The following is a 7,619-nucleotide window of genomic DNA, read 5'->3' as shown; positions in this document are numbered from 1 at the left end:
TAACCATTTCCATGTTATAACTCATCAAAATATGGCCCATTATAAGTAAAGGTGCACATAAAAATTTGACATGAATCCGACCAGTAGTTTCATCGGAGAAGATGTTTGAAAAAAATTGATAAAGATGATGCCGGACATAGAGCCTTCACAATAGCTCAGGGACTAGAGTCTTCATATGTTGCATGACAGGTCTGATATGGAGAAACTACAGCTGATTGTTTTAAAAGATTTTATGTAATCTTAAGAATCCGCAGTAATTCTTAGATACATTGATTTGCTGCTCTTGTCAAACAGTGAGTCAAATCGACACACTTAAAGTTTGGAAAACCAAATACAAACAGCTCAACCACTATTGTGTCATGTGCTGTTCTGTGTGGCTACAGCGGTGTGTTGTGTTATTATCTTCTTGGACATGGGGACATGGAAATGAGAACAGCTCCAATTAGGATGTTTTTATGATAAAGCCAAAGCATCGAACTAAGATGCTCTTTGGGGTTTGCAGAGTGGGATTTTATTATCTAAGGCTCATTATGACAATTTCAAGACACTGGATGGAATTTCTGCTGCAAGACGCCCCACAGTCAAAACAAAAATAAAACACACAGGAGTAAACATGGGGAAGTACTGTGGCATCATGGGAGTTGTAGTTTCCTCCAACATTGTAGAAAAAATCTATGTGACATAACTCAGGTAGAACATAACTTTATAGATGAGTCAGTCTATTAAAGTTTCATTCACTTAACATTTAGTAACATGTAGTACATTAATGTTCTTTCATTGTAATGAAATAGTTACAAGATGCCGGGAGCCGCTCCACGTCTTAACATTTTTGAATAAAGAGACCTGACCTGATTTTCCATCTGTCTGAGTCATACTTTTGAGTCCTTGCCTCTTTGTCACAAGTTAAGTAAACATTATTGATACCATGCAGGCAGAAAAATGAAACCAGCTGTTACATGCAATAAAATTACAAATGAAAAGAAATCTTGCCATTGTTGGAAAATTTTTAGATACAATTTAAATATGCAACTTAATAAGATAGGAAATGTCACATGTAGGTTTAAATACTGATTAAAAACAAAACTATCTGTAAGTTTAATGTAATATGAACCAGGATTGTCATGAATAGATGATTTTCCCCTCTCAATTTAACATATATTCATAACACTTTAGATGAATATGAAAAAATATATGACCTGTAAACAAGTCATTTTTTCACTGATCTAGATGGAGCATTTGCAGATTTTGACTGACAGTGAAGATTTTATGGTAACCTGCAGCCAGGGTATAAATAATCCTGTGTCTGATAATCATCTGCTAGTGATCAGTGCTTCTGAATATTTACTCAGCTTTTCCCAGAGTGTAAATATCTGCCAGAGACACTCCATCTGGCTCTCACTGTCAGTGTCATGAGACACTTTGCTCCAACACACAAACATTTAACCACTCTATCTGTGTCTCAGCTGCCAGTGTTTCTCTTTGCGTCTGTGTTTGCGTTATGTGTTAAGTGTGTGTGTGTGCTCCTGTGGAACTGTGTTTGATTGATAGACACTATGAATGCATGTTTCTGTTTCTTTTGTGTACATACTGTATAAGGATGTCAACAAGCAGGAATATTATTGACAAATCTCTGAGGAATCCTCTTAACCGTATAGTGAGGTTGGCTGTGACCTCCAAATCTATATGATGACAGATCAGTGTGGAAAACCAACATACGGCTCTACAGCTGCTCTATATGAAGTTCTGGAGTCCTGGATGAGTGAGTGAGAGTATTGGAGAGTTTAAAGGGCAATTGTTTGGCACCACAAAGAAGTCTACTACAAACAAGCTTCTTATTAGCGACTGAAAGACTGACAGCTCTATAATCGCCTCATTGTGCCTCTGTAGTGCCACTCTGAGTGATCATTTAATGTCAAGATAGAAGGGCTTTTTTGCCTCATTCCCAAAGTGAAAATATGCAAATCCATTAAATCTGTCACTACTATTTTTGACATTACATGAAAGGAGATGCCACAAATTGTTTTGCCCAAAATATAAGTTAAAAAAAGCAGATGACAGAGTAGATAGCAGCTTGATGTTGTAAATATAAAGTGGGAGATAGAAGTAAGAGTCAACTCATAATACTGTATTGTACTGAAACACTGAACAATATAAGGTTTAGTTTCTGGAGTTGAGCAGAAAGGAGCAGCTCCAGACATTCAACAGAATCAACACTGTCAAGTTTGAACTTGTTGTTGTTGTCATTTCCACACAACCAATGACGTAAATCTCTTTCACTCAGTAATTACCAGACATTTACAGTACTTTCTAGACATTGTAGTGCTACGACACACCATTACACAGATTTATGCCTTGTTATTTTGTAAAAAAAATATTAGCATAATGTCTTATTTAGAGCCTATAAATGAGTAATGTCAGACCTCAAGTGCCATCCTCTTCATGGTGGTTTTCTTCTGTTTTTTAATGAATGTGTTCACATCATTTGACCAATGTTGTAGTTTGAAATGAGCCAGAGGAAGAAATAATTGCCACTGTGGTCCCAAAGGCAAAGGATACTATATGTTTTATATGAAGGTGTATGACTGCGTATTACCAACATGAGTGTTTGTTCAAGCTTTTCACAAGACTCTGAATCAGAGCCTTAAAAATCTGAACTGAGGCTCAGTATTATTTCAAGGCTGCATTGCACCATCAGAGATTAACATTCACATCAGGGTTTAACTTTAAATGATTGTTATTAAATGTAAAACTACATAATAACTAAGAAAGGTTCAATGTAAGTTTTGGTTTTAATCTACACAAGTTAAATTTGTTTCTGTTGTACTATTATATTGTTCCCCAAATTAAAGTGTGAGTTAAATAGTTAGAGAATAGACTGGTTTTGTTAAATTAAATCTTGTATTATTTGGCCAAATTGCTTTAAGTTTTTCTCAAAGAAAGAGAAATGTGTGCTATGTACTCAGTACTTATAAAGGTATAAAGTTATTATGTGATATTATTATCTTTGTTAAGTTACCATTTGTTGATTCACTATTCAGACTAAACTGTGACAGTTTTGATCTTGTTTTGACAATTCCAAACAGATCTTTCATGCAGATTTTGACAAAACAAACCATGCAAAAACCAGAAGTGATTTGTGGTTTTACTGCGGCTGTTATATGTCTAAAAATAGAGCTAATCAAACAGAGCTATAATGTAAGCTATCAGATGATGCAGCATGTGAAAATTGTAAGACACTGTGGTATTTGACAGCCAAAATAAGATATGAGTTTCTGTTTGAAGAAGAAAACTTGATGATACCATAATTCAACAACTTTGTCAGTATCAATTGTTCTTGCATTTTCAGTTTGCAACTGAAACTTGCATTTACTAAACAGACATAAGTGTCATAAGAGCTTTGCTTAATTTAAATCTAGATTTTTAAATATTATTATTATTATTATTATTATTATTATTATTATTATTATTATTATTAATTTATGTATTTTCGTTTTTGCTGCTTTCCACTGAAAATGAAAGGTAATCATATGATACATTGTGACAAATCACTAACATAAAAAACATAAACTAAAAATGAATTCATTGAAACTTGTCACCAAAATAGAGCAATGTTTGTTCATTATAAAGCACAGGATAAGTTATAACTCAAGCTGCAGCACCTGTGCCATGTTCTGACTCCAGTTTGATCCACTGACTGTATTTGCTCACACCTGTGCTGCGAGGACTTTGGGTGAACCCAGTTCAAGTTCTTTAAAAAACTACTGTTGTACTTGGTGGCTGTACACAAAAGTATGAAATACAGTATGTGTTTCATATTCAAGTCACAATACTGATGGCAGACGTGATGACATTCCTCCTTTTGCTTACTCTGTAACATGTTTAAACATCTGCAGCGGGTTGGGATTACAGCATAAGATTCAAAGACTGTGCCTATCTTCTCATCAGCACATTTAGGAAACATCAAAACACAGTTTAACAGACCTCACCTGGTTGCACCACCCAGCACTGTCAACACACCCAAAGTCTCTTAAGTGTGATCTATATTGTTTGGCTTCGGGTGACAGATGGAGCAACGCTGGCGCTGGTGCACTCAGGTTTTTACCATTCAACACAGTCAAACTTCAAGAGAAAAGGGCAGTGGATACTGTGCAACTGATGTGGGTATCTTTATTTTTCTGGCTGTGTGTTAAGAGTTGTACATCTTGTAGATAAGAGGGAGTGATGTGAATGTGTGATGATTAAAGAGCAGGGTGCTATCTGCAGTAGCTTCACCCTGTGTGTTACTGCATGTCAGGAAGACACACACTGCAGCAGACATCCAAGCACAGATTTCCTTTACAGGGACTGGTTTTACAGACCAGACGACAAAGTAAACATGTGACTGCTAGACTTCAGAGGAGCAGAGTATTTGATGCAAATGTACTTTAGTCCTACTGGGGGAGCTGTTAGCTCATGGAGACGCTGCCTCACTCCTGACGAAATGACCAGTAAAAATGAACTCAGTCTAAAGTGATGTGTGAAAATGCAATCCATGTGAATGTATATGTGATTAATAAAAAAAGCATATGTGTGTGTGTCTGTGCGTGTACTCTAAGCATATGTGTGTGTTGACGTGTAGGATATGTGCCCAAGCAAACACACACCACACACATAGCCCACCGAGGTTGATAGCTTATGGTCGGTGGAAAGGTATTAGTTACAGGATTGAGAAATTATTTGATTATAAAATAACGATGACTGTGTGTTTTTAAGCACTGATGCCAGCTCCTGCAGTTGTGTGCCAGCGGGCCAAGCTCAGCAGTTTGTGTTTGTGCATGTGTGTGAGTCTGAGTCTGAGTGTGTGGATGTAAGACTCTGTTTATTAGAGACAGGAAAGACTAAAAAGGGAGTGAGGGTGAGAAAATGTATACATGCACGTACATCAGAGTGCAGTCAGTGATAGTCAGTTCGTGTGTGTGTGTGTGTGTGTGTGTGTGTGTGTGTGTGTGTGTGTGTGTGTGTGTGTGTGTGTGCGCACGCATTCCAGACAGGACCCTGAGTGGATCAAAGCTGCTGACACCCCAGGCAGTGTCTTCCTGAGGGAGCCAGCTGTCAGATCTGGGATAAGAGATGGCCGGTGTCTGTCCTCCCTCCTCTGTGCTCTCTGTGGGGTCTGTCACAGCAAGTTAGCACTTTGCCAGAGGCATTGATCAACAGTGGGATTAGGCCTTCCTGAAATAATAGCTGTGATGCGCAATGGCGAGAATGGGACTGTCCAATGAAACTTGTGTTGTGGCCGAGATCTGATAAAGTAGCCAGAGGTGCTGCTGTTGCTTGTATTTAACGTTTAAAGACATACTTAACTTTGAATATAACAATATCCTGAATTTGGCACAGGTTATGTAAGAAGCATCCTTACTCTGAATGTAGCATTTTCTGAATAAGACACATGGAATATTATTCCACCTTTAGGGAACATTTTTGGACAGGTAAACAGCAGTGTCATAGGATGCATTTGAGATGAGGTTTTTGCACCTTTTTGCAACATCTTTCCTGTTGTACACCAACTAACCAACAATTTGCAAGAGTGCCATATAGAGATGCATGCAATAAAAAGCATACATTTCTGGTCAGAAAGAGAAACACACCAACTTTTAAGCACAGTGAAAGGTGTCTGGATTTGTGCAAATATAGCAGTGTCAACTAGTTCAAGAAGATGAAGGCTACATTTATACAGTCAAACAAGTTGGCAGTGAGGAAATCCTGCTGTTAATCACAATAATACATGGCTGCGTGTAAATGAGAATTTTAGCAGAATATTCATTTTCACTAGCCATGTTAGAATGTTGTCCATTTTAAAGCCAAAGCTGGAATGTTTTTCATGAAGGTAAACGTGACCAAACAAGACACAATGACATCAATTCACACTAAATCTTTTATAGAGGCAGAGACAGAACTATACAGCTTATCATTAAAGTACATTGTGCTCGTATTGTTGGGCAATTGTTCTGATATTGTTCTGATATATCTGATACAGCTGCTAATATTTCTCGCCCAAAAATAATTCTTTTTTAAATATCACCTGCTTCCCACTTCCTGGATATCAGCAATTTACCCAATAAGTAATGTTATTATTATTATTGAAAACTGTTATAAAAACTTGAATTGTACTTCCACTAGCGGCATTGTACCTGTGCTGTCATTGTACAGTAGCATGAGAGGCTAAAATCGCCCAGCATACCTCACAACATTTGAATATGGACATAAAATTGTGAATAGTAGATAGTCACGTAATGTTTCTATTCATTTGGCGAGTTTGGTGGCAATCGGGTCTGTGGTGAGCTCAGACTTGGTCCGCGGTGAGCTGGGACCCAGTCCGAGGTGAGCTCAGACCCTGTCTGTGGTGAGCTGGGACCCGGTCCGAGGTTAGCTGGGACCCGTTCTGCGGTGAGCTGGGACCCTGTTAAAATCACCCAGCATACCTCACAACATTTGAATATGGACATAAAATTGTGAATAGTAGATAGTCAGGTAATGTTTCTATTCATTTGACGAGTTTGGCAGCGATCGGGCCGGTGAAGGCTGAGGAAAACCCGTACATCTTGTCTTTTAAGTCTACTTTTTTTTAATCTAAGTTATTCACAGCTACTTATACTCTGCATTTATTTATTTATTGCGTGTTGATGTGTAATGGCTGTGTTTGTGGAGCGGTGACCGCATTTTGTATTCTGAATTTCCCCTAGGGGATTAATAAAGTAAATCTATCTATCTATCTATCTATCTATCTATCTATCTATCTATCTATCTATCTATCTATCTATCTATCTATCTATCTATCTATCTATCTATCTATCTATCTATCTATCTATCTATCTACAAACACCCTCCTGTGCTGCAACATTGATCAGACATCGATCAGGCGGACGGACACAGAATGTGCTATATATAGTAGGAAGGATAGGATTATTCATCTGTGTAGTGCTTTGTGATCTTGGGAACATGGCAAACCGAGCCTCTTGTGAGTAAATGTAGGCAGATGCTTTGAACATACTGCACGGCTAAAGAAAACAGATTTAGGCGAACTGACAATTGGCAAGAAAATGTTAATATAAGCAAGATGATGCATTACAAATCTGCCATATAAAACACAGCACTGGTGGTAAAATTGCTCAGCCCAACTGTATTGGCTACTGACTGTGTGTGATGGTGTCGGGAGTGTACGCACCCCATCTGCGTGCCAGGGCTCTGGTCAGCCCACCCGTCGTAGATGTGCTGCCAACTCTGTCTTGGCAGGCGCTTTGAAACCCTTCTTTACCTCTGCAGCGGTCAACAGTGTCAACAGTGCACTCAAACCACATGTACAGTGTACGCAGAGCCTATGAATCAGTGTGACTGGAGCGTTTGTGTGTTCATGTGCCTTTCTAATGGGGTGTGATATGGGTTTGTGTAGCTGCTACGGGTTTGAACATTTCATGCTGTTCAACGAGGAAATTCATGTCAGTTTAGCAGGTCAGTTGACACAAATGGCAAAAATATGTTTCTTCTTTCTCACTGACCTTTTGTGGCATTTAAAGATGTTATACGCATCTGGTTTTATATACAAAAGTGTTGACGTTTTGTCTCTAAGATGGTGTTTGTCT

Source organism: Sphaeramia orbicularis, chromosome 5 (assembly GCF_902148855.1).
Source record: "Sphaeramia orbicularis chromosome 5, fSphaOr1.1, whole genome shotgun sequence".
NCBI lineage: Eukaryota > Metazoa > Chordata > Actinopteri > Kurtiformes > Apogonidae > Sphaeramia > Sphaeramia orbicularis.
This window is presented reverse-complemented; position numbering follows the sequence as displayed.